General features: G+C 38.0%; 1 protein-coding gene across 6 annotated transcripts in view; it reads right to left on the bottom strand.

The window, feature by feature from the left end:
- Window positions 1-26,052, bottom strand: part of fhod3b (formin homology 2 domain containing 3b) — a 227,573-nt gene that overhangs the window by 139,206 nt on the left and 62,315 nt on the right. Inside the window, exon 1 of one of the 6 annotated variants that reach the window (XM_048152882.1) lies at window positions 21,576-23,755. The exons of the other annotated variants lie outside the window; for them this stretch is intronic. The gene's annotated coding sequence lies outside the window, so the exon portion shown is untranslated. Of the gene's footprint in view, window positions 1-21,575; window positions 23,756-26,052 lie in introns of those variants that run through there. 6 annotated transcript variants of the gene reach the window in all.

The following is a 26,052-nucleotide window of genomic DNA, read 5'->3' as shown; positions in this document are numbered from 1 at the left end:
AAGTATTTTCTATTATAAAAAAATAAAATAAACATCCTTAAAACATACTTAAGTCTTGTTTTCAAGAATAACTAACAAAATGTAGTGGTTAACGCTTAAAACAACTGCCAACAAGGTAAGAAAAATAAACTTAATACAATATAAATTATAATAATGTAATATATATTGAAGTGGTTCCATCTAAAACATCAGTGCAATAATTAACCATCACTATTCCTGTAGTAAGGGTTTTGTGTGTATCTGTTAATTAGTAACTAGCTGAGGTAATGTACTGCAGCTATTCCTGTAAAAAGTTACCATGCACAACTGTACCTCTGCATGGGGTATAGCTAAACAAAAACTCTGTAAAACTGCTGAATGAAAAGTAAGGGGTTCTTAATCCCAATATCAGAATGATTTATAACTGTTCAGATCCATAAGTTCCATAAGACATATATAACAGCGGGCAACTTTCATTTACAGCACCACACACTGAGACAGGAAAGACTTGCTGTTACTCAATAAAAAAGCTCAGATTCTTACAGCTTTTCCTCAGTATATGGGGGAAAAAATGAGAGAGAGAGAGAAAGAGAGAGAGAGAGAGACAGAGGTTATCACAATATGCAGCAAGTGTTTTGTGTGTGTTTGATAACCACCAAGAATTTCACAGCGTCGCTGAGAATCCACTGTGGCCTCCCTGACGCCTCGGTGTATGTAGACTATCTGTTATGTATTATCAAACACAAACATACATTATTTGTTGACTCATTCTTGAGTATCAAACAAATTACTCAATCACATCGCAAGCAAAGATAGATTATAAACCCTTTAGGAGATGCTGAATAAAAAATGACCATCATACAACAAATTATTCCAATAAAGTTTGCATCACAATATACTGCATTCAACATTTGCAGTGTAAACATTTAAAATCTGCTCAAAGTGTATTTGTGGTAAACCATTCCAAAAGAGCTGTTTTCACATTGTTGTGTTTGTGTGTTTGCACTGGTTGAGCTCAATTATTATTGTGTTGGCAATAACTAGTCCCACACATGGAATCTGTGCCTATAATTCACTAGAAAGCTCTGCAAAATTCAGCAGAATTTCTACCCATGTATGTTTGTTTCTTAAAGGTGCCCTAGAATCAAAAATTGAATTAACCTTGGCATAGCTGAATAACAAGAGTTCAGTACATGGAAAAGACATACATTGAGTTTCAAACTCCATTGCTTCCTCCTTCTTATGTAAATCTCATTTGTTTAAAAGACCTCCGAAAAACAGGCGAATCTCAACATAACACCGACTGTTACGTAACTGTCGGGATCATTAATATGTACAACCCCAATATTTGCATATGCCAGACCATGTTCAAGGCATTAGACAAGGGCAGCCAGTATTAACGTCTGGATCTGTGCACAGCTGAATCAACAGACTAGGTAAGCGAGCAAGGACAATAGCGAAAAATGGCAGATGGAGCGATAATAATTGACATCTCTCCAACAGTGTGTAATGTTAGCTTTAGCCACGGAGCACTATCAAACTCAGAATCAAATGTATACATCCAAATAAATACTATACTCACATGATCCGACGCATGCATGCAGTATGCATGACGAACATCTTGTAAAGATCCATTTGAGGGTTATATTAGCTGTGTGAACTTTGTAAATGCACTGTATTATAGTCGAGAGCTCCAGGGGCGGGGAAAGTGAGATTTAAAGGGGCCGCAGCCTGAATCGGTGCATAGTTAATGATGCCCCAAAATAGGCAGTTAAAAAAATTAATTAAAAAAAAATCTATGGGGTATTTTGAGCTGAAACTTCACAGACACATTCAGGGGACACCTTAGACTTTTATTACATCTTGTAAAAACTGGTTCTAGGGCACCTTTAAATATATTAGGCTACATTTGCTAACGCTTTCAGTTACCAATAAGTTTAGTACTTTAATCTCCATTAAAGTCAGCATGAAACACAACACTGGCCAATTTTACTTTGATTTCTAACAGACAGCCTGGGCTCATTGGAAAAATGTGCCTCTACCTATACATTTCTGGAGAAAAACAAAATCCAAAAACGTATTTATACATACAATTCATTGCAGTTTCAAGCTGAAATGACACTAGGGGAAGTTAAATGGCAAGCAATTTACAATGTAATCCTTCAGATTATTGATCAATAAAAACTTATTTTTCACAGTTCCTTGCACAATACTATGTTATTACCTCAAAAAACATTTTTACCTTAGGGCACTAATACATTTTGAAATTTGCATCATAACCAGATCCACATACATGGCTTTTCTGATGTAGTAAACTTGCTCAGTTGCTTACCTGGTACAGCATTACACTTGAGATTGGGTATGTGTCCCATGAAACAAGAGTCACGATAAAGGGCATGGTTAATTCAACAAATATGCTTTTAGTTCACGTTTGCCTTTTTTAACACTATGGGATAGGTTTACGCTAGGGTTTAGTGTAGTTGGTACATTACTTTAAAACGTGACAGACATTTTAGTACAAAATTTTAAATTCCAAACTGTTGCAATATGTGAAACAACCAATGTAATAAAATGTTGCAAAATTTATTTTTATCTCTTTTGGATAAAACTGCACTTTTATTGCCTCACACTGAGCATTACACTTTGAAAGTGTCACAAAATGTGCAAGAAGCAATGAAAATGTCAGAAAGGTCTTTTTTCAGAAATGTTGCCACAGACATGTATTTCAATAGACCTGAGATGTACAGAAAACAGGATATACAACAACAAAAAAACTTGATTTATCCATTGAGAACTCATTGGATTGGTGTTTCATACCAGAATGGACCAGCATAGCTTGCTGGGCATGGTTTCTCTATGACAGGTGATTGGAGGGGAGGAGCTGTCTTTGATGAAATCACCCAAAAAGGAAAACTGTTTGAGAGGGGGAGCAAGTTATTATATTTTAATCAAAGATTCTGAAGAAAGACATTTTTTTCTCTTTGGAATGACATGCACAATAAGATGAGGAATGTGTATTAATAAAGAAAAACAGGGTAGATTTTCCCTTAAAATCAGCTCAGAAAATGCCTGGCAATGAACAAATAATCACATTATGACTACTGCGACTCCCTCCTTTCCAGGTTACCAGCATGTAAAACCCTTGAGTGCATCCAGAACGCTGTTGCCCGACTTGCCTTTAACCTCTGGAAGTACTCTCAGGTTACACATCTGCTCAGGTTCTGTTACTTGCTGCCAGTATCTGGTATAATTCAATTCCAGACACTGTTCCAGGGCTATACAGTCATAAACGGCCTAGCCCCCCACTTTACATTCAATCCTTCATCAAGCTGTAAACCCCCAACCCGACGGCTTTGATCAGCCACCTCTGGTCTCCATGCCCCCCTTCGATGCACACGAAAGTACCCATTTCAAACTTCTCCATCCTTGTTGTTTATGACCCGGGACACATCTTGGTTATGTACACGTTTGCTGTTGCTACCTTATGCCTTTTTGACCTTTTGCAGCCTAGCTAGCTTAGAATACGTTGTATATTCTTAGGTACTTGTTTTCGACTTTGATAAAACAGCATGTAAACACCTGACTAGTAAACATCAGTACAATCTCATTTCAAAACAGTTAAATGCTATAGAATTTCAAACACACTGCAACGATATTCCCATTTGATGTTTATTTTTCGTTGTTATTTTACTATCCGCACACACACTGGCCTCTCTTCCCGCCAGCGGCCCCCTCCACCCCCCACCACCTTGTGTCACTCATGCCGCAAGCTTTTCAGCCCACCTGCTAGTGGTTAAGCCCAATCACATCACAATGTCAAAACTGCAGCCAGCAAACCCCAAAACTGAACTCTACAGGACACACAGTAAGTTCAGCTAGACAGTTTACTAACAAACACACTGAAGCGATGTCTATATTAATCTGAATACATTCTAAGACGGCGTTTTCATTTCAAAACGCTCTTCATCCACACTAGCATTCAAGCATTTCAATTTTATCCACTTCAAAAAGCTCAATTTTCACAGGTCAAAAACACCATCTCAGCATAGGCCGAAGGCCAAAACTGAGAGAAAAGACTTCCAAGGACGTGAAACTAACGGTAATATGGGGAAAATGAAGAGACGTGAGACTACGTAGCTAGCGTTAGCAATATTTTTTGGAGGGGAAAAAGCAAGAAAAGCATGTTGCGTTTTAGTGCATTTTGGACCAAACCAAAATGATATGGAACGCCTCACATGTTACATGTGCCGTAAATCATTAAATGCTGCTAAACTTAACAGGAGACATAGTGAGTGTGAAACCCACCTGGACTAGGCGGTCCTCCAGATTTAGATCATTTAGCTCTGTTGGTGGAGAGTTTCTCTTCCAGCTGCCAAATCAAAGACTCGATGCTGGTTGTAACAGTGCCGATTCGGAGCGCATTTCATGCCTCAGTGGCAGAAAACACATCCACATCAGAGCTCAATGCACACAAATGATCCAATGGCTAGTAATTCTCAGCTAGCAATACAAGAAGTGGACTGCACCAGGAACTAATGTTTTTTTTGTTTGTTTTTTTAAATGGTGCATGCTGGGTAAAAAAAAAAAAAAAAAAAGATTAAACAGTCAGAGACAAGGCCTGGTGGGTAGTGCATGTGCTCCGATGCATTGCGCAGTGGCAGTTGAGGCAAGTTCAAATACAGCTTGGGTAATCTGACTCTACAAAGTAGCAGATGAATTTCCGGCAAAATACAGCAGAGTTTTATTGGATGCTGAGCGTTTGACATCAACAACAAAATAGGGCTGGGCGATATATCGCATGCGATTGTCACGCGCATTTCGTCAGTAAAGCCAGTTCCCTGATTACCGCTAAATCGCCATCACCTGCTTTCAAATGGAGCGGCATTTAATAGACAGAACCGTAGATCACTGACAAGCTACGCAATATCGCGTTCATTATCGAAGGCGATTCATCTGCGATATGAACGCAATATTGCGCGGCTTGTCAGTGAACTACGGCTCTATCTACAGTATTAAAGGTCCCGTGTTTTTTGTGGTTTTTTGAAGCTTTGATTGTGTTTATAGTGTGCAATATAACATGTGTTCATGTTTCGCGTGTAAAAAAACACAGTATTTTTCACATAATTTACTTATCTGTATACCACTGTTTCCACTGTCATAAAAACGGGCTGATGACTTCCTTGTTCTATGAAGTCCCTCCTTCAGAAATACGTAACGAGTTCTGATTGTGCCAGCGGTTCCTGTGTTGTGATTCGACAGCAGCTTAGCGAACCTTGCCCGGAAAGGTCACGCCTCTTACCATAACGTGGAGATGCACGCGCTCAGTGTTATTGTAAACATGTCTTTAATTTTACCCTATCAATTTGAGCCGGAATCAGATCCGGTGATTGGACTGCGGGATGAAAATAACAGCGTTTCGACGACATGGCGACAAACACACTCTACAAACGCAACTCTTGTGTATTCCTGTGGGCGGAGGTTAGTCAAAAAACTGTTTTAGTGACGTCATTAAAGAAGGAAGTAGAGGGATGTAGTCCAAACTGGCCGTTCGATGTAGGCGACTTCTGTTAAATAAAATATCTCGCTTGGCATTGAACTTTGAGCTTTAAAATTTTACAGATTTTATTTATACTCTAACAACAACATTACACACTAACTAAAGTTTGAAACATGGGATCACGAAGAACGGGACCTTTAAATGCCGCTCCATTTGAAAGCAGGTGATGGCGATTTAGCGCTAATCAGGGAACCGGCTTTACTGACGAAATGCGCGTGACAATCGCATGCGATATATCGCCCAGCCCTACCTCAAAATGTATGTGAAGAAATGTAGTACAGGGCTTGACAAAAAGGACTGCCCGGTGGCCCGGGGCCAGCGTGAAAGACGCTCAGGACAGTTGACAGAATTGTCGCTTGCCCGATCGGGCCGGTCTTCATGAAAGTGCATCATTTTCACATGTTTTTAAGTCTTGTCAATCATTCAAGCTATTTTCAACTATTCAGATTTAAGCTCAATTCAGTACTAGCACGCTGTTTTCTGTGCGTACTGACACAGAGAGCCAACTTTTTGTGAAAACATTGTGCAAGTACTGAATCGAGTTCTCTTTCGCGTCTTTTTGCGCTTGAATGAAAAAATGCACACACCAAAAGTACGTTAAAATGCCCGTCTTGATGAGTATTCAGAGAAGATTGAGCTATATGAAGACCACTGTATTTATGTTTGATTATCCAATTTCTGTACCTGAATACTGTTAGACTTGCCTGAAAAACTTTTTCACACACGAAAATCAATAACCATGCAAAATGAGTTGAAAAACAAAATAATCACATTCAACATTCAAAGACTGAAACATCAGTATTACCATGACATTGTGAGGCATGAGATTACTATTATAACTCATGATTTCTTGGAGTTACACTAGTGTATCTATGCAGCTGGAATACATAAAGGCCACAGAGGGGAACAATCTTCCCCTGAGAGCCGCAGGATTTACCATGCTGCCTGCTCAACACACCCCCGATTTTATATGATTAAAAACAAAGAAGGCTCGATTGGCAGGGCCAGAGTAAACTCCACAATTAGAAACCTGTGTGATGCGAGCTGTTTTTGCACAGAGTCCAGTGGCGGTCAATGAACGTAACATGATTTGCATATGATTACACTGAGAGGAAGGCGGAAGAGAGGAGTTAATGAGTAAAACAAACATGGTCAGGCTCACCGAAGCCATGTTTGTTTAGAATGTCAGACTGAAGACTAAAGAGCCATTTTATCCAGCTCATCTGATTATATAGGCAGTCTGATTTAATTTGGCATAATGACATATTGGACATTACAATAGAATTCCTTGCATATGTCTTTGTTTATATAAGGTATATATAGAAATATACAAATCATAAATGCAATAAATATTTAAAATACAATCATAAATATTAGATTATCATGATTGGACTTGGAAGATTCTCAAAACAGTCTTCAGGCTGAGCAAAATGGCTGTCATGATGGTGAAGACAAGGCTAAAAAAAGTTCAATAAACAGAGCTTGAATGACATCCATTTATCTTTTCACACAAGTTTATACACAGCCCCTGCATGACTTCTTTTGCCAGGCACTTATGTATTAATTCAAAACGGCTGGACTCCTCGGAAAACAAGGTCTTCTTGTCAGTGTGAATGTATGCGATTTAGTTTTGAGAATGTTAATCAAAGTATTACAGCTTTCTTGTAATAGGCTGGTATAAGCTGTTTTTTTGCAGCAGGGATACTAGCCCCTGAGGAAGAACACCAAGCTCTTGAAAAGGATTTATGCATGTAGCAAGACCACAAAACAAGGACACTCGCATTCCATCATCTGAAGCAAAGATTTCTTCATTGTCAGATGACCTAGCACCATGACAAAATGGAGAAACATTCTCAAAAATCTTTAATCAACATCAGCTCCTGCCATCTGGTCTTCATTTCACAAGTTGCGCCCACAAATAAAAAAAAACTAGACTAATGTGTTCGCCCTCAGAAGCGCAGCTTATATCGCTACCTCCATCTTCAAACTGTGACCCATGTGACCCCTGACCCCAAATGGATCAACAGCTCTCACAAAATGCTTAATCAGAGGCCGATTGTTCCCCTGGAGGACAGGGCGGGCAACAAGACATCCCTGTAGACTCATCTGGAGCTTTCCAGGATTGTTGACAGTCGTGTCAGATGATATTTTCATCCTTCCATTCAATGGTTATACAATAGAGACCCTGGTAGAGCGGCTTTGATCAAGCTCCTGTTGAAAGTTTGAGGTTTCCTCTCTATCCCTCCTGCCAGACCACTCAAAACACTTCAGGAGCAGAGGATCTGCATGGAGCTCCCGCCAGCATACTGATGCCATTCTACAATGTCTGTTGTAAACTTCACACTTGCAAATGTGAAAATGAAACCTCTGTCGACTGGATCAGTTTAGCTGGATTTTAGAAAGTGACAAAGTGCTAAAAACTGAGAATGTACCTCAACCGCTATGAGGACTTGCTCATTTTATTGAATCTATGCTGGATTGTGAAAAACAAATGTTTGCGGAAAAGTCACATGCAGCTCATTTAAAGGGTTAGTTCACCCAAAAATGAAAATGATCCCATGATTTACTCACCCTCAAGCCATCCTAGATGTATATGACTTTCTTCTTTTCAGACGAATACAGTCGGAGTTGTATGAAATAATGTCCTGGCTCTTCCAAACTTTATAATGTCAGTAAACAGAGGATGAGATTTTGAAGCCCAAAAAAGTGCAACGATCCATAACAAAAGTAATCTATACGACTCCAGGGGGTTAATAAAGGCCTTCTGAAGCAAAATGATGCATTTGTGCATGAAAAATATCCATATTTAAAACTTTAAAAACGAAAATAACTAGCTTCTGACAGATGGCTGCAAGCATCGATTTACAGGCGAAAGCGGAAGAGCAAAGGAGAGAGCAAAACAAAACACCGGTCACAAATTAGAAGTCTAAAATGCGAATTTTTAAAGAGCAATGTCAGAGGATTTCTATATAAAGGAGCTTGAATTTGTTGTCCAGCCCTATTTGTTGGAACCGCAAGAGGCATCTTGGCTTACACTGCTCATTTGGCGCAAGTCGACTTGCGCAGTATGCATACAGTCAACTGCTGGAAGTTTTAAATAATGATATTTTTCTTACAAAAAAGCATTGTTTCGCTTCAGAAGGCCTTTATTAACCCCAAGAGCTATATCTTTTATGATGGATGGTTGCACTTTTTGGGGCTTCAACATCTCATCCTCTAATCACTGGACATTATTTCTATTCATCTGAAAGAATACAGTCATATACACCTATAGGATGGCTTGAAGGTGAGTAAATCATGGGGTAATTTTAATTTTTGGGTGAACTATCCCTTTCATAAATGACTGTGGTTAAATGTGGTGCACAAAATATTCCGTTATTAATCTAAATTGGGTCATATTCTGATTATGTAAGTGTCACAAAAACGTTAACCTGATAATCCTTGTGAAAAAGAGGTACAAATTAGCATACTTTTAAAAAGTGTAACATATGAATTGAATGTATTATTTTCAGATGCTTAATTACATGTTAACTGCAATTAACTGATAGTCAACACATCAAAATATGTGTACTTTTGTCATATTTTTAAATGGATAGATCACCAAAAAATGAAAAATCTGTCATCACTTACTCACCCTCAAGTTGTTCCAAACCTGTATGAATTTCTTTCCTCTGCTGAACACAAAAGAAGATATTTTGAGGAATGTCGGTAACCAGACTGAAAGGCTCTATTGACTTCCACAGTATTTTTTTCCATAGCCCTGTACTGTATAAGTATATACACTTTGTCATCGTTATATTTCCAGACAATATAAGTATTAGAAATGCTCTCAAATTCTGCAAATACTGCATTACAAAAAAACCTTAATTAACCTCACATTATAGCCTCAAAATTTATATATGCAAAATCAATCTCCAGTGCACCTCTATACATAAAAAAAAATTATTATCACATCTGTCCACCTCATCCCAGCCCGACAGTCTGTGCACCAGCCTTTGGTCTAATCACTGTGCCACAGACTTTCTGCCTATCCAGACTACATAGTGGTACAGCATCCCCACATACTAACGTCAGAGCTTTGAGTGTTTGGGTTGTGGTGAACTTGCTTCTAGTTAACTTGTCGTTTTTAGCCTCCTGGTTATTAATGTACTCCATGTCTCGTGTGCAGAGATCAGTGTGTTCTGGAGTGTGGACTGCATGTCACTATGAGCCCATATGCTAGTTGTTGTGAAACTTGAGCAGACATTGTAATCAGGCCTTGTGTTTTACTGGCTTTGTCTCAACTGCTTGTCTGGGCTAAACATACTAACACACAATGGCATGGGCAAGCCTTTTTATATACGCACAAGACTCATGCAAAATAATGAGTTAAAATGTGCATGACATGGTGAACAGCTACTTTTTTTTCTAAATGACAACTTTGTAAAAGTTTGAGGGACCATTTTGTCAGCTGTGCAATACTATGCTTTGATCTCAAAAGCTTTTACCGTAGTGATTGGTAAACAAATACATTTGATGTTTCTATCACATAACCAGTTCCATAAAAATGGCTTTTCTGATGTAAACTTGCTTTGAAGCTCATTTGGTACAGCCTTGCAGTTGTGATGCGGAGCACTTGGGTAAGAGTCCTGTGAAACATGAGTCACGATAAAAGAGCTCAAAGACGCAAAGAAACAAGCCAAAATGACATGGTTGCTTCAGCAAAATGCAGTTTTATCTCACGTTTGCCTTTGTTAAAGGGTTAGTTCACCCAAAAAATGAAAATTCTGTCATTAATTACTCACTCTCATGTCGTTCCAAACCTGTAAGACCTTCGTTCATCTTCGGAAAACAAATTAAGATATTTATTTTAAATAAATGAGTGAGGCCTCCACTGCCAGCAAGATAATTAACACTTTCAAATGCCCAGAAAGCTACTAAAGACATATTTAAAACATGTGACTACAGTGGTTCAACCTTAATGTTATGAAGTGATGAGAATACTTTTTGTGTGCCAAAAAAACAAAATAACGACTTTATTCAACAATATCTAGTGATGGGTGATTTCAAAACACTGCTTCATGAAGCTTCGAAGCTTTATGAATCTTTTGTTTCGAATCAGTGGTTTGGAGTGTATCAAACTGCCAGAGTCACGCCCTCCAGTGGTGAACCATTGAAATTTCGAAACACTTATGATGTAACGAAGCCTCGTTTACTGAAATCACATGACTTTGGCAGTTTGATACATGCTCCGAACCACTGATTTGAAACAAAAGATTTGTAAAGCTTCGAAGCTTCATGAATGTGTTCCGAAGATGAACGAAGGTCTTACGGGTGTGGAACGACATGAGGGTGAGTAATAAATGACAGAATTTTCCTTTTTGAGTGAACTAACCCTTTAACTCTACTGGTTAGGTTTATAGTAGAGTATAGTCGCTGTCAGGAGAAAACCTTGCATCTCCAAAAACGTTACTTTTCAAGAAATGGAAAATACACTGTATTTTTAAAATAATTGAACACTGCACTGTCAAAGTTGATATTGTGGCTCTATAGTCTGACACTTGAATGTATCATTATATTGTTAGCATATTACCAATATCAAGCTTCAAATGGAGTTACGTGGTTTTTGACCCGAGAATTTCTGAAAATTTCCATCATTAGAACGGCCGCATCTGAGGCAGCAAGTGCATCGCATTACGTTTTCATCAAATTACAGGTTATAAAGTTTACTGCAGTTATGCGGTCAATCAGTTTTTTTTGTTTTTTTTGTAATTTGGCCAAAATTTCATGTTATTAAAGACAAAGCTGTTACACAGGCTATTTAAGATAGTACTGGCTTTAACATGACGACAAATGCTACACTAAGACACTCTTCTCTGCTCCTCAAATACATAAAACATTAGTCTTTATATATATAGTTCCCTTTCATGGGAACTGTCGACGCTACGTCATATGACGTTATGGGTTCCATAACGTCATATGACGTAGCGTCTCGTTCCCTTATTCAGGGAACCAGGGTTACACAAGTAACCTGAGACTTTTTCTTGAGTAAAGAAAATGCTGTACTTATTTAGAGAAACAGTACTTTATTTACCCTTGCACCGCAAACAGTTATGAGGTTCACAAGCTCATTTTTAATAGTTTTCATTGGTTAAGTTTTTGCAAAACCCAAAGAAAGACGATGAAAATGAAAATAAATAAAAATGACGAAATATGGACATATGAGCTTTCTGCCCAACAGCGACAGTATAAAGTATATTTTAGTGTGGGTGGTACATTATCCTTTTAGCACCACTCACCAGACATTTTATTTCTGAACTGCCGTAAAACGTACAACAACCAACAAATAAAACATTGCCAGATTCATGTTCAGCTTTTTACATGCACTGGATAGTTTACTTTGAAAAAGTGTCATGCAACATCCTAGAAGCAACGTAATATCATTCATTACGCTGAAATGTAGCCATAGGCACGTATTTCCAATAAACCTGGATTGGTTTGACAGTTGATTTAGCCATAGCTCACTATGTTTTGCTATTCTGTCAGTCCATACTTACATTTCCCTGCAAATGTTTGGATGCTGGTCTCTAAAATAGGAAACCAGTGTGCCAGTGAGCCAACCAGGTTGCTTAACAAGCACAAATTACAAGACAACCTTGGTGCCACTAGAAAGTACCACTACTACAAGCTTTAAGATAATAAGGTACCAAATGAACAGATTCAAAGAGATAAAGTAGTAGATTAGCCTAGGGGTGGTGTAGCATAGTGATTAGTGGTCTGGGCTGGCAAGTGAAAGCTTTCCAGTTTGAACCAATCCATGAATTTCCATCATGAACAAGGACAATCCTCCTTATGGTTACATTTACCAGTGGTCCATGCTGTCTGATAATGCTGTTGTACAAAGTTGAAATTTCCAGAAACAATCCGTACAACTGGCCAGCATTGATCGTGGCTCTTTAGCATATCGACAGCACATGAAAATCACTTTGACAGCTTGACTGAGAAAACAGATGAGGTGGAAAATCAAAGCATGATCCATTACCAAAGTGAGAGGCTTAAGCAAAACACAGGCTGATGAGTTAAGCACTTGTTCTCGGCTGCTATGACATCGCCTTGTCAAAATGTCTCGTCATCCTCAGACATTTCTTTCCCTTCCCTGCATTTTCCCCGATTTATTTCAAACATTTGGAGATGAAGGGTGTTCATGTAGGCCTATCGCATCTGTGTCAAACTCAAGAACCTGCGATATGGACTTCTGGCTGTAAGTATCAAGCCTGAACTTTGCAGCAACAAACAAGCATTTTAGTCCAAAAACTGTGTAAACCAACATTTCCTCCATTTCAGCTCACTGTGACAACAGTGAACAGGAAACGCAACCTCATAACAAATGTTCATCCAAAATTGAAAATGTTCTGTACCATTTACTCACTCTCAGTCCTTGCAAACCAAAAATGAAGTCATTTCTAGGTTACTTTAAGTTTTTCATTTAATTACGGCCATATATTATAAAATGGTTTTCAGGTCACTGGGAATTATTACAAGTTTAATCATCATGAAATCTAATTTACAATGAGGAGAACCACATTCACCTCTAAATGGTCATTAATCTACACATAACAGAGCCCAAACCCCAAAATGTTGCTATAAACTGCTGAAATCATCCGGATTCAGTCAGATTTACTGAATGGAAACTGTTGTTGTGTGCCTCACTACATGTGAAACCTTTTTCCAAACAACGGGTAAGTAGTTCACTATATGTTATTCTATTCTGCTTCTTAAAAAAGCCATGTGTTCCAAAAAAAAAATAAAAAATGCATTGATAAATGAATGTATTTTATAGAGTGAGTTGCATGGCAGCCAAGTCCCCATTCCGTTTAACACTCAAAGGTCGGGAAATGTGCATTATTCATGAAGATTCACACCTCTTCACATATGGGCTTCCTAAACAAAAAGTGTCTTAGAAATTTAAAACATTGTTTTATGTGTCTGAGTAGGCAGGATGCTTTTTACATCATTGTGAAGCAAAAACTCTAGACTCAAATATTCAGTTCCTAAAAGTTTTGTGAAAAAAATGTTAAGTATGTGTTTTGAGGCCTTATTTCATTTACTTATTTTTTAGTTTGTTTTTTGTTTTTGTTTTTCAAAAACCATGTATATACGTAATTATCTCAAAAATACAAACATGTACATGTTGCTCACATATTATTGTAGCCTAGTTTGTGCTGATTACAGTGTAATTAGACTTTTTTAATATGTTTATAAGCAACTGAACAAATGTCAGGGCATGTCAAAACAACACCAGGACCCCAAATCAGCCCTAACCCTAACCCCAGAGGGTTAATAACTGTTTTCTTGGCAATTAACTAAAATAAAATAAGTTGAAATTGAAGTACTAAAATGACTAAAACTGAAATATAAACACAAATAAATAAATAAATATAAATAAGAAAAAAAAAAGAAAATATAAAAATGAAAGCCAATTTCAAATATTAATATATACTATAATGGTAAGTAATAGATTAATATTAAAACACTCCTGCTCCTTATGTGTTTTACAGAGGGGGAAAAAAAATGCAATTCAGGTCTGGAATAACATGATGGTAATTAAATGATGACAGAATTCCAATTTCATGGTGAACTATTATAAAATGTGGGTGAACTAATATAAAATGAGTAGACTTTTAGTAACAGCATATGATGCTGAATAGATATATATTCTTTCCAGATGTTTATTCCATATTGCATCATTTTGCCAATGTATTTGAACAAGTTTATAATGCATAGGTCAAAATTAATTCACACTATCTGTTATTCTACTTGTTGCACACATGGATCCAGACACTTTAACCAAAGAGAAGCAGAATAACTTGAGTAGGCCACAGAACCATCTGGCATCGTGATCTAAGGGATCCAGAATAGATTATGGAAGGAACTACATATATTTATACCTGCAACCTGAGTCCGTCAGTGACACAAATGAGTGAAATTTGTGTCAGTAGACCTTGCTGGCTCACTATGCACAAGGTAAAATTGGGTTAGACAGAAAAATAAACCCTATCTATTACTTCTACCACACTAATAGAGGCCAGGGAAAGATGAGTCTAGCTAAATTTAATTGAGAGTGTAAGTACAGTAGCTTCTGCTAAATATATTAGCCCGCATGTGGCTGATGTAAAGCACAGAACAGCTGGTTTCAAACTGTGATATTACATTTATTACAAGCTCACAGTCTGTAGTTATTTCAGTGTTTTGGCATTTTGCTGCTAAAATTAATAACTCACTGGATAATATTTTTTAAAAATGAGGACAAAATCATCTGTACAAGCTTTAGGAAACAGTTTTTGCCAGCAAGAAGAAATGAGTCAGTCGCAAGTGGCTTTGTTAAAGTGGATATAACAAAAGTATTCACATTCCTGCGGGAGTTTACGAGTCTTGGAAGCATGAGAAGTAAACACCTCCCATCTCTGAGCATCTCAGGACACTGGGCAACAGACTCGACGTGGCTAAAAATAAGTACAAAGTACTGAGGAAAACAAAATAAAATTCACTTTGAGACGCTGAATCATAATGTCAGCAAACTTCAATAGTGCTTTCACCGGCGGAGACTGTTCAGCAGTTCTAAAGAGCTTAAATCTTTCCCCGCCATTAAAAAAATCTGTTTTAAACAAAAAGCTGCCAGCCATAATTTTTCACAAAAAATTCATGGACCCATGAATATTTTATTGTATGAATATCTGAACTTGCAATATATCAAAAAGAACTAAGCCTCTGCTTTATATATATATATACATATAAAAAAGTTTTAAAAAGGCAACACTTGAATGTGGGTAATGTGAATGTGAGTTTCATAAAAAAAAAAAGCTGAAAAAATCTTTTTTTTTTTTTTTTTTTTTTTTTTTTCTCCAAAGACTACAACATGCTTAAGCAATGCTTTTATCACTTTTTTCTGCTTCTTTTTTTGCCTGTGTTTTGATCCGGAGATTCCTTACTCTTTCAAAAGTAGTGTAATACATGGTAGGGGGCGCTAACAGTGAAAACACAGAAAGCTGGAAAATTCCGTCAATGGCGGGGAATCGTTGTCTCATGAATGACTGAAAATTCCATCAATGGCAGGGAATCATTGTCTCATGAATGACTGAAAATTCCATCAATGGCAGGGAAGCATTCTCATAAATGACGGAAAATTCTGTCAATGGCGGGGAAGCGTTGTCTCATAAATGATGGAAATTCCATCAATGGCGGGGAAGCGTTGTCTCATAAATGACGGAAAATTTCATCAATGGCGAGGAAGCGTTGTCTCATAAATGACAAAAATTCCATCAATGGCTGGGAAGCGTTGTCTCATAAATGACGGAAAATTCCATCAATGGCGGGGAAGCGTTGTCTCATATGACGGAAAATTCCATCAATGGCGGGGAAGCGTTGTCTCATAAATGATGGAAAATTCCATCAATGGCGGGGAAGCGTTGTCTCATAAATGACGGAAAATTCCATCAATGGCGGGGAAGCGTTGTTTCATAAATGACAGAAAATTCTGTCAATGGCAGGGAAGCGTTGTTTCATAAATGACAGAAAATTCCATAATGGCGGGGAAGCGTTGTCCCATAAATGATGGAAAATTCTGTCAATGGCGGGGAAGCGTTGTCTCATAAATGACGGAAAATTCCGTCAATGGCGGGGAAGCGTTGTCTCATAAATGACGGAAAATTCAATCAATGGCAGGGAAGCATTGTTTCATAAATGACAGAAAATGCCGTCAATGGCGGGGAAGCGTTGTCTCATAAATGATGGAAAATTCTGTCAATGGCAGGGAAGCGTTGTCTCATAAATGACGGAATATTCTGTCAATGGCGGGGAAGCGTTGTCTCATAAATGACGGAAAATTCTGTCAATGGCGGGGAAGCGTTGTCTCATAAATGACGGAAAATCCAATCAACTGCAGGGAAGCGTTGTCTCATAAATGACGGAAAATTCTGTCAATGGCGGGGAAGCGTTGTCTCATAAATGACGGAAAATTCCGTCAATGGCGGGGAAGCGTTGTCTCATAAATGACGGAAAATTCTGTCAATGGCGGGGAAGCGTTGTCTCATAAATGACGGAAAATTCTGTCAGTGGCAGGGAAGCGTTGTCTCATAAATGACAGAAAATTCTGTCATAAATGACGGAAAATTCTGTCAATGGCGGGGAAGCGTTGTCTCATAAATGACAGAAAATTCCATCAATGGCGGGGAAGCGTTGTCTCATAAATGATGGAAAAATCCATCAATTGCAGGGAAGCGTTGTCTCATAAATGACAGAAAATTCTGTCAATTGCAGGGAAGCGTTTTCTCATAAATGACTGAAAATTCCATCAATAGCGAGGAAGCGTTGTCTCATAAATGATGGAAAATTCCATCAATTGCAGGGAAGCGTTGTCTCATAAATGACGGAAAAGATTTTAAAGGTATTGTTTACTCACTCTTGTGTTGTTTTGTGTTCATGTTGTCTTTTTTCTTCTGTGAAACACAAAAGATGATATTTTGAAAATATCTTTTTTTTTTTTTTGTCCAAACAATGAAAGTCAGTGGGGTCCAAAACACCACTGACTGGACCCCACTGACTTTCTTTGTCTTGACCAAAACATTCTTCAAAACATATTCATTTGTGTTTCACGCAAGAAAGTAAGTCACACACGTTTGGAACGCAACATGAAGGTGAGTAAATGATGACATTGTTCATTTTTTGGTAAACTATCCCTTTAAAAACCTTCACGCTGCAGACAAACATGAATTTTGTACAAAATCTTCTCAAGCTGAGAAACTTCCCCTCAGCCAAGCGCTGCTTTATGTTGCCGGAACCCTCCGTCTGCCAGAGTGGGCACCAATCATGCTGTTTCAAAGAAACGGATGGCCATACAACTTTCCACTTCACCCAAGTGCTAATTTGTCATGCACCACACAACATGCAAAAACCATAAAAACTATCTATCGGGCTTCCAAAACCCAGGGGTCTTTCCAGCCGGATAACTGGTGTAATAAAACACGACACACAGATGAGGATAAAAAGGAATGAATTCCTGCATTAGGAGAATGAGGCCCTCACTGCAGGCTCTTGGGTTGCATTCAGCTCCCACATCACCACATGGAGGCCGCTCACTTCCTCTCTTTCTCTCCTTTTTCTTTCCCTTTCTCTCTCTATCACTTTTTGTTAGAATCCAGACTCAACAGCAAACAGTTTATGTTCAAGCGAGAAAAGCTCAGAGTGCTGGGAGATGTCTGTTTGGTTAAGGGATCTGTTGGACCAACAAGGTGTGAGAAGCAGAAACAAAAGATGTCTTTGTGTTTGTAATCTGGGATTAGCTCAAGTAATCATAAAACATTTATACTCTAGTACCAGATTAAACCCGGCAGCTGCAAGAGGCAGACTAAACACACTGGTAAAACTGTGAACTTTGAACAATGAAGAATTAAGAATATAAGAAATGATTCCTGTGAATCCATGGTTTTAAAGGAATAGCTCTTCCAAATATGAATATTCTGTCATAATATACTCACTCTCATCTCATGTTGCTATTTTTCTTCTGTGGAACACAGAAGCATCAAACTACAAAGAATAGAAAAACACACCATAATAGTCCATATTATTTGCACAATATATTTATGATAAATTCTTAGAATCTCTTAAGAATGTTCCTAACCGCAATGTTTGAAAAAAATTTAAAGGTGCAGTGTGTAAATTTTAGTGGCATCTAGTGGTGAGGTTGCGAATTGCAACCAACGGCTCGGTCCACCACTCACCCCTCCCTTTCAAAGCACATAGAGAAGCTACGGTGGCCAACACAGGACAAAGAGGTCATCTGAGACAGTAGAGAGTAGCCAGTCAAACAATGAGGTTTCTTCTTAATTCCAACAAAGAACGGTTTCTGCTTCTAATAAACCAGACAACGACTACTACTACTACTAATTCTTCATCGTGCGTATTTAACGTAGTGACAATGCAACCTGCCTCTAAAAACACTAACGAAGAAGAACAACAACAACGTAGTGATGAAATGCGCTCTGTAGAGTGTTTGTCCATTTAGGGTTACTGTAGAAACATGGCGCCGCAAAATGGTGATATAAATTACCTTGTCAAATTCGACAAATTCAATACTAAACACTGGCAAATCTTAACTATACACTTATTTATTAAGATTTTTTTTAAGTAGGAAGAACTTTGTGATCATTTTTCCAATTTAAATGTATGCATCAGATGTGTTAGTTTAAAGAAATTAACCATCATCCCAACCCACTAAATTCATTAAACATCTTACCTTTTGGAATTTAAGATGGGTTTGAGGCGATCCTAAATTTAAGAGGTTATTTAAGGATATTTTGTAAGGAATTTGAATACTTATTCTTAAGAAGATCATTCTTAAGACGTCTTTTTGGGTATTCAAAATAGAAGTTAAAAAATAAGACAGATTGTAGTAAAAAACATATATATATATATATAATATTATAGCTAGAGCTACTTATAGATTCTTTATTGTGCCTAATTTTGCATTCTACACCAAAAAAAAAATCTCAACAGTTTGGAACAACATGAAGGTGATAGTGACAGATTTTTTTGGCTATACATTAAGCTATTTGTATCACTTAATACAGTCTCTGTTTTTATCTACTTTGCATCTTCTATTTTCCCTGGTGGCTCTCTGTGCCCCTTTCTCTCTGTCTCTCACTATTCACAGGAAGCTTGTCTGTAATACTAACTCTATGTGCTTTCTGAACAGACACACTTTGCTCTGCTCCTGAAGTTCAGTCTTGTCAACACTTTCCAAAGATAACACCCCGGACCTCACCGCCAGGCTGAGGCCCCGCAGAGCATCCCTTATGTGGCCAAACCCCACAACCCTGCAGGTCTGAGATCAGTGGCATTTAATATACGAGTGGCCTACAGAATTGATTTTATGTGCTGCTTATAATACAACCCTGTTCTGGCTGCACTGATATAGGAGGTGAACAGGGATTGAGCACTGTGTATGCAAGAAAAAAAGCTTAAATAAGCACTTCAAGTAGTTTCATTGAACCCACACGGTATATGTTGATATGTTCTTTTTTTAGTAAATCAACCATGTGGCTCCCACTCAAACGCCCCAGAATTGTATATCAAGGAAATTGGAGCAACTTTCTCAAGAATTTCCTCCTCTGTCTTTACAAAGAGCTGAACTCCAGATGAACAAAGATGAAAAAGAAGTAGGACTGAGAAAGATCACCATCCTGGTTTACTTTAGAAGGTAAATTGAGATTTCCAGGAAACAAAATGAGGCAGGCGCAGTACTCAGCGAAGTAATGAGAAATCTGCCGTGGAAGTATGCGGGATCACACACCGCATGACGCCCGTGCTAGAGAACATTCCTCGTGCTTTCATTTAGGTTCTTGCTTCCTGAAAGCCCATCTTTTCACTCAGGAGGTTGCTGCGAAGGGGGGGGGCATGAAAATTGGTTTTGAGAGCTACAGGGTCGCCAAGTTAATGTAAAAGTTAAGCTATAAAATGTCACCAGTGTGAGTGAGACAGAGGGCTTGTGGGAGTAAGACAGACAACAGATGAAAAAATCATTCTTGCGGGTCAGGAACTTTCCACAGGACACGTGAAATCGAATTCCACTTTACAAGGTTTGGCTGCTGTACCACAGAAATCTTCAGATTCCCATTCACAAAAAGCAGCTTCATTTTAGAGACGAGCTAAGGTGTTTTCCAAAGAATCTGGAACAGAGATGTCCATATACTGTAAGCTTCTCACTCAAAGGCTACGTTCACACAGCAGCAGAATATGGGTGTCAATTCTATTTTAGAGGGCTAAGCGAAATATGGTTACGTTTACACAGTTCGGTTACCAACCAGAGTGACAACTGGATTCTACATATAATATACTATATTACTATAATGTATATAATAATCATTGCTTAATATCTGAAACAACCCAACATATACTGCCAAATTCTCTGAAACACCTTTGGAGACGGCTTATGGTAGAGAAATGAACATTCAATTCACGGTCAACAGCTCTGGTGGACATTCCTGCAGTCAGCATGCCAATTGCACACTCCCTCAAAACTTGCGACATCTGTGGCATTGTGCTCTGTGGTAAAACTGCACATTTTAGAGTGGCCTTTTATTGTGGCCAGCCTAAAACACACCTGTGCAATAATCATGCTGTCTAATCAGCATCTCGATATGCCACAAATGTGAGGTGGATGGATTATCTCGGCAAAGGAGAAGTGCTCACTAACACAGATTTAGACAGATTTGTGAACAACATTTGACAGAAATAGGCCTTTTGTGTACATAAAAAAGGAAAAAGTCTTAGATCTTTGAGTTCAGCTCATGAAAAATGAGGGCAAAAACAAGTGTTGCATTTATAATTTTGATATTATATTATATATATATATAGTTGCATCACCCTGACATTTTTAATTTTTTTGCCCCTCAAAAATATCCAAATAGATATTTGTAAATGCATAAATTTAAAAGTAGAACTTCTCTCATAGAAGAGGTGTATTTGTGTTATTATATGCATAAATATGGAGTTGAACGAATGAATGAACCAATTATCCAATCAATGAATGAACCAATTAATGAATGAATCAATCAATGAATTAATGAATCAATCAATGAATGAATGAACCAACCAACCAACAAATCAATCAATCAATCAATCAATCAATCAATCAATCAATCAATCAATCAATCAACCAATGAACCAATCAATCAACGAACAAAATCAATCAATGAACGAATCAATGAACCAATCAATCAACGAACGAACAAATCAATCAATCAACGAACATTACACCAAATTACTTAAGGTTTTTTTTAAAAACCTTTTTTTTTTTTTAAATATAATATCAGGACAGTAAGTAAATAAGTAAAAAAAAATATATATATAGATAAGACAGTTTGTCACACGTTATGTCATTTATTTATGGCTATCACAAAAAAAGCAACTTGAATTAAGTTATTTGCTCCTGTAAGCTGCTAACAGGACAATTTTAACGTTACACCTGATAATATAGCCAAAGACTTACACTGCAAATACTCACATTGACCTTTATGCTGCAAATACTAGCATTAGGCATTTGCTCTGAGCTTGCCCCTTTGAGCATCTTCTCTTAATAGGAACCATATCAGCTGCCCTGCAAATCAACAGCCATGTTAAGTTTGAATTTAAGGAGATGCTATAAATGGCCTGATAAAAATAGTCCATATTTTCATCTTAGAATGTGTACCGCTCACATTTCAGCAGATGTCCAAAAATAATCCAGACTTCTTTTCATCTGTATCCCCTGCACAAGCACCAATGTCATGAGCGCCGGCCAAGACTCACACCGGCCCTGTCCGCATCTCTTTTCAGCCACTGTGGGATATTCTCAAAGCTCTTTAACACGATCAACTCTATTCATAGAGTCGAGGTCTCCTTGAAGAAAAGTGAGGGAGCGCAGGAGCAAGATGAAGAGAAGGCAAAAGAAAGCGCTTACAGTGTTCACAGGACATGGGATTGTTTCTTGGGACCATCAATCAGGATGGAGTTGACAGGACAGGTCCACCCCCTCCAGCAGAGCCAGTCTGAGGGGGTTTGGCGGGGTCGGTGTGGAATGACAGCACGTCCCTCTGCTGGTCAATAGGACAATGGAGGAGCACCCAGCTCTCCCAGAGCCCTGGAGACCACACCGCACACCAAAGGTCTTTCATCAGCACAACACCCCCAGCCCACACTCACCATGATCTAAGAAAGGCTTCAAACAAACTCGGATGTGTTCCAGGACCCCTGGAGAGAGGAACCGTGTGTGTGTGTGTGTATGGGACAGTTTTGCCTTTTCAAAACAGTGTAAATGTGAGATTGAGTGGGAATTCTTTCAGCCATAGAATCTGATGGCCTTATTTTCAACTGTTTACGTCATTAAACCTGGGAACAGTCTGCAAAACAGTTTCTAAGCTATAAAAAAGATTGTAAGCTAGCAATGTAAACATCATAAACAAAGAAAATCTATAGCTTTCTGGTATTAGTTCACTGTGAGCATGACAAACTGGGATGTGGGACCATCTGTGATTGTTTATATGCTCGAGTGTGTCTGCCTGCAAGTATGTGTGTGTGTGTGTTTCACATCCTCTCCGCAAAACAGTCTGTAGAGTCACCAGGCAGCATTTGGAGGTGAAAGGGTACAACCTTGCAGGATCACGGCTGTCATTCAGAGAAGATCCACCTGTGACTTTTCACAATGAGTAAAGCATTCAAATAGTAAGCTACTCTTTCTGTACAAAAAAAAAAAAAAACAGCCTAGTCCCCGCTATGCTTAAATTTAGAGTAAGCAAATTTCTAATGCACAGTACTGAAGGCAAGAAACTACAGGCAAATACCTAACCAAATTTATTTATTTACCATTTTAATAATTTATATTACTTTAAATATAAAAAAAAAAAAACTATAAAGTTACCTTGTTAATTTAAAGCTTTTTTTTGTTGTTGCTATATACATATATATTTTAATATGATTTCTATAACAGCACAGTCAACTTCCACTAAAAGATCTTTGAAACAAACCTTGTATATACACATGAAAAATATTAGTGAATGATTTGTTTATATACATATATTTACATTATTATATACAGTGTTTCGGTAACACATTACAAGTAACTTGAATTACGTAATCAGATTACTTTTTCAAGTAACTAGTAAAGTAACATTACTTTTTCAATTTACATCAAAATATCCAAGTTACTTTTTCAAATAATGCTGCGTTCCAGGCAGGTTTTTGAGACCGTAAGTCACAACTTTAAATCACGACTCACGACTTTGTAGCGTTCCAGGAAAGTCACGCCAAACTGCGTAAAAGTGTAAACAAACCAACTCAGTGGACCGTACGGGGCTTATTAACAATTATTTCTATCGCCAAAGGTGCTTACTCCTTGCTTATTTGAGGGAAACAGAGGAGGAAAACGGCGCATAAGGCAAGAGAAGCTGTTATACCTTTTATTTTACATTATTTTACCATGCACTTGCATAAACACCGCATCCCATGGGGCTGCCATTGTTGATTTTTGCGGGCTATTTGACGTCAGAACCCGTAACTGGGAGTACATTGATCTAGTACGAGTTCAAGGGTGGGAAGTCACGTGTTTGACTGCTGTTCCAGTGCACTTTCACGGGTAGAAGGTTGGAAAAACACGGGTTACGGGTTGCCTGGAACGTGGCATAAGTAATGCAAGTTACTTTTTCACGTTTATTGATGGACAGCTCTCCTGTCCCCTTGTTGAGAGAAATAAAGTGAAGAGGCGTTGTGTGCGCTGTGTAAACATGATGGTTATTGTAGTTCTAGACTAAATATGAACATGCATTTACTCAACTCACTTGCACGAAAACATTCAGTATTCCTCAAAATGAATAAAAACAATATAATGCAATCTCATAATTTTATGCAAACCTGTAATAATTAACTATATTAAATGACACAGATATACAGTACTTTCACCTAATTTCACAGACAAGGCTTAAGCTAGTCCTAGACTAAATTGCAAAAAATTGTTTGAGCTGTTTTAACTGAAAGTAACTTGCACTGACATATCTTAAAATATGTTAAGGCCATTGTTTTGTCTCAAGATGCACACCAGTAATGTTATTTTCTAGTGTATGTTTATAAAAGCTACTTAAATATGTGTTGAACTTCCTTCTCCTGTCCTATTTTTCTTTAATCCAGAATGGCAGCACAGCTGAAAGGTTTGTTTGAGCTGCGTCCTCTACTGTACATGTATATATATGCATTTCTTTCAACCTGAGGCTTATTCATTTCACTTTTGGGGCTGTAAGAGCATGGTCTAAAGCGCAAGCCGCAAGTGCACTTAGGGCATGTCTGAATCCACTTTTGCTAGTATAACGTCAGGAAAAATGGTCAGCCCGCCTGGCGCGTGGTCTTACTGGGTTGTCCCTATTCTTTTAATGAGAAAAATGTGTGTTTTGTGCGTAACGTGAAAGAAACCAATCGGAGTCTCATCTCCCATTCCCTTTAAAGCCAGTTGCGCTCACACCATGGCGGATTCGCTATTTACAAGGTGGAATTTGCAAGCAGAAAAACTGAAAACATCTATAGTGAGGAAACGGATCTGCTCGTGCGCGAGGTTAAAGCGCACAGCCATCTACGGGACAAGCCAGATTCCACCAAAACATTTCTATCCTTATGCACACAATAATAATCTTTTACATTGTAATCCTTTTATTTTTAATATTTGACATGTTTGTGTGCTGCTGCGCGTCCTTGTGTGTATAATAAGTGGAGTGAACGAGCGTTGTGCTCCCACATATAGGCACATATTACGCGCTCTTTAAATAACAAAACAAATGTTGCGCCTTTGACTTTAGACCAGGTTTCAGTTGGTCAATGGCGCAGTCTATTTCAGTTGCCTCAAAATAGCAACACGCCAACAATGCACCTGAACACACCTCGTTTTCAGACCAGCACGCCCATGGATGCACAAATGGGCGCAAGTGCATTTGCTATTTAAACAACGTGGTGGAGGACGTGAAAATAATAACAGGGTCGGGTTGAAACTAGCTAAAAACACTTGCGTCGAGCCTGGTGCCGCACTGCGCAAGGTGTATGATAGGGCCCTTATTCTTTTCATGAAAGGGCCTTTATATTTAACAAAATAGAACCTTTTTGCTGTTATTAAAAAACAAACAAGCAAGCCCAGCCCTGCCCAGGTGAGAAAAAGTAACGCAAAAGTAATGTAACGCATTACTTTTCATAAAAAGTAACTAAGTAACACAATTAGTTACTTTTTTTGAGAATAACGCAATATTGTAATGCATTACTTTTAATAGAAACTTTCCCCAACAATGATTATATATTAAGCAATCTGTATGTAAAGTCTATTCCAAATTTATGCACAAACAAATCGCTTAAAAAATATGTCTGGACCATATTTCAACCCAAACTCCAACGAAAAAAATATACATTCATATGTTACATAAAGAAAATGAAGCCTATTGAAGAAAATTAAACCTATTTAATTATGTTTGGTTTGTTTGAAATTAATGTGGTTTGCTATAAGGCATATATACTTTCTATATTAATGATCAGTATTAAACTGACTGTTTTTGCTAGATTGACCCATGCAGTACTTTGAAATTTATATGAAAAAAGAAAAGGTAACATCAGTAACCAAAAGCCAAGTTAGCCAAATAAGAATAGAGTCTAATTTGAATATCACCATGACAAAGTTTCATAAGAATATCTCATTGTTATTTTAACTAGTCTATTCATCCTTAGTGTGTCCACTGTAGTCTGAGTCCTGCCATTTGTTGATGCTAAATTTGACATGTCCTTAAAGTGAACACTGTAGTACTTTTACAAGAAAAACATTCATTTTTGCACATTCATTACTTCAGTGTATAGGTCTGACAGAAATAGTCAAAACAGCTCCCGCCACATGTCGACGGCACAGCACCTGACTGCCAACAAGAACCTCAGGCCTCCCTGCGAGTCTTTAGACGTGGACACTGTGGCCTGAGACACATGGCTCA

Source organism: Megalobrama amblycephala, linkage group LG13 (assembly GCF_018812025.1).
Source record: "Megalobrama amblycephala isolate DHTTF-2021 linkage group LG13, ASM1881202v1, whole genome shotgun sequence".
NCBI classification, from domain to species: Eukaryota; Metazoa; Chordata; class Actinopteri; order Cypriniformes; family Xenocyprididae; genus Megalobrama; species Megalobrama amblycephala.
The sequence above is the reverse complement of the archived record's forward strand: the minus strand, read 5'-3'. Positions and strand labels throughout refer to the sequence as shown.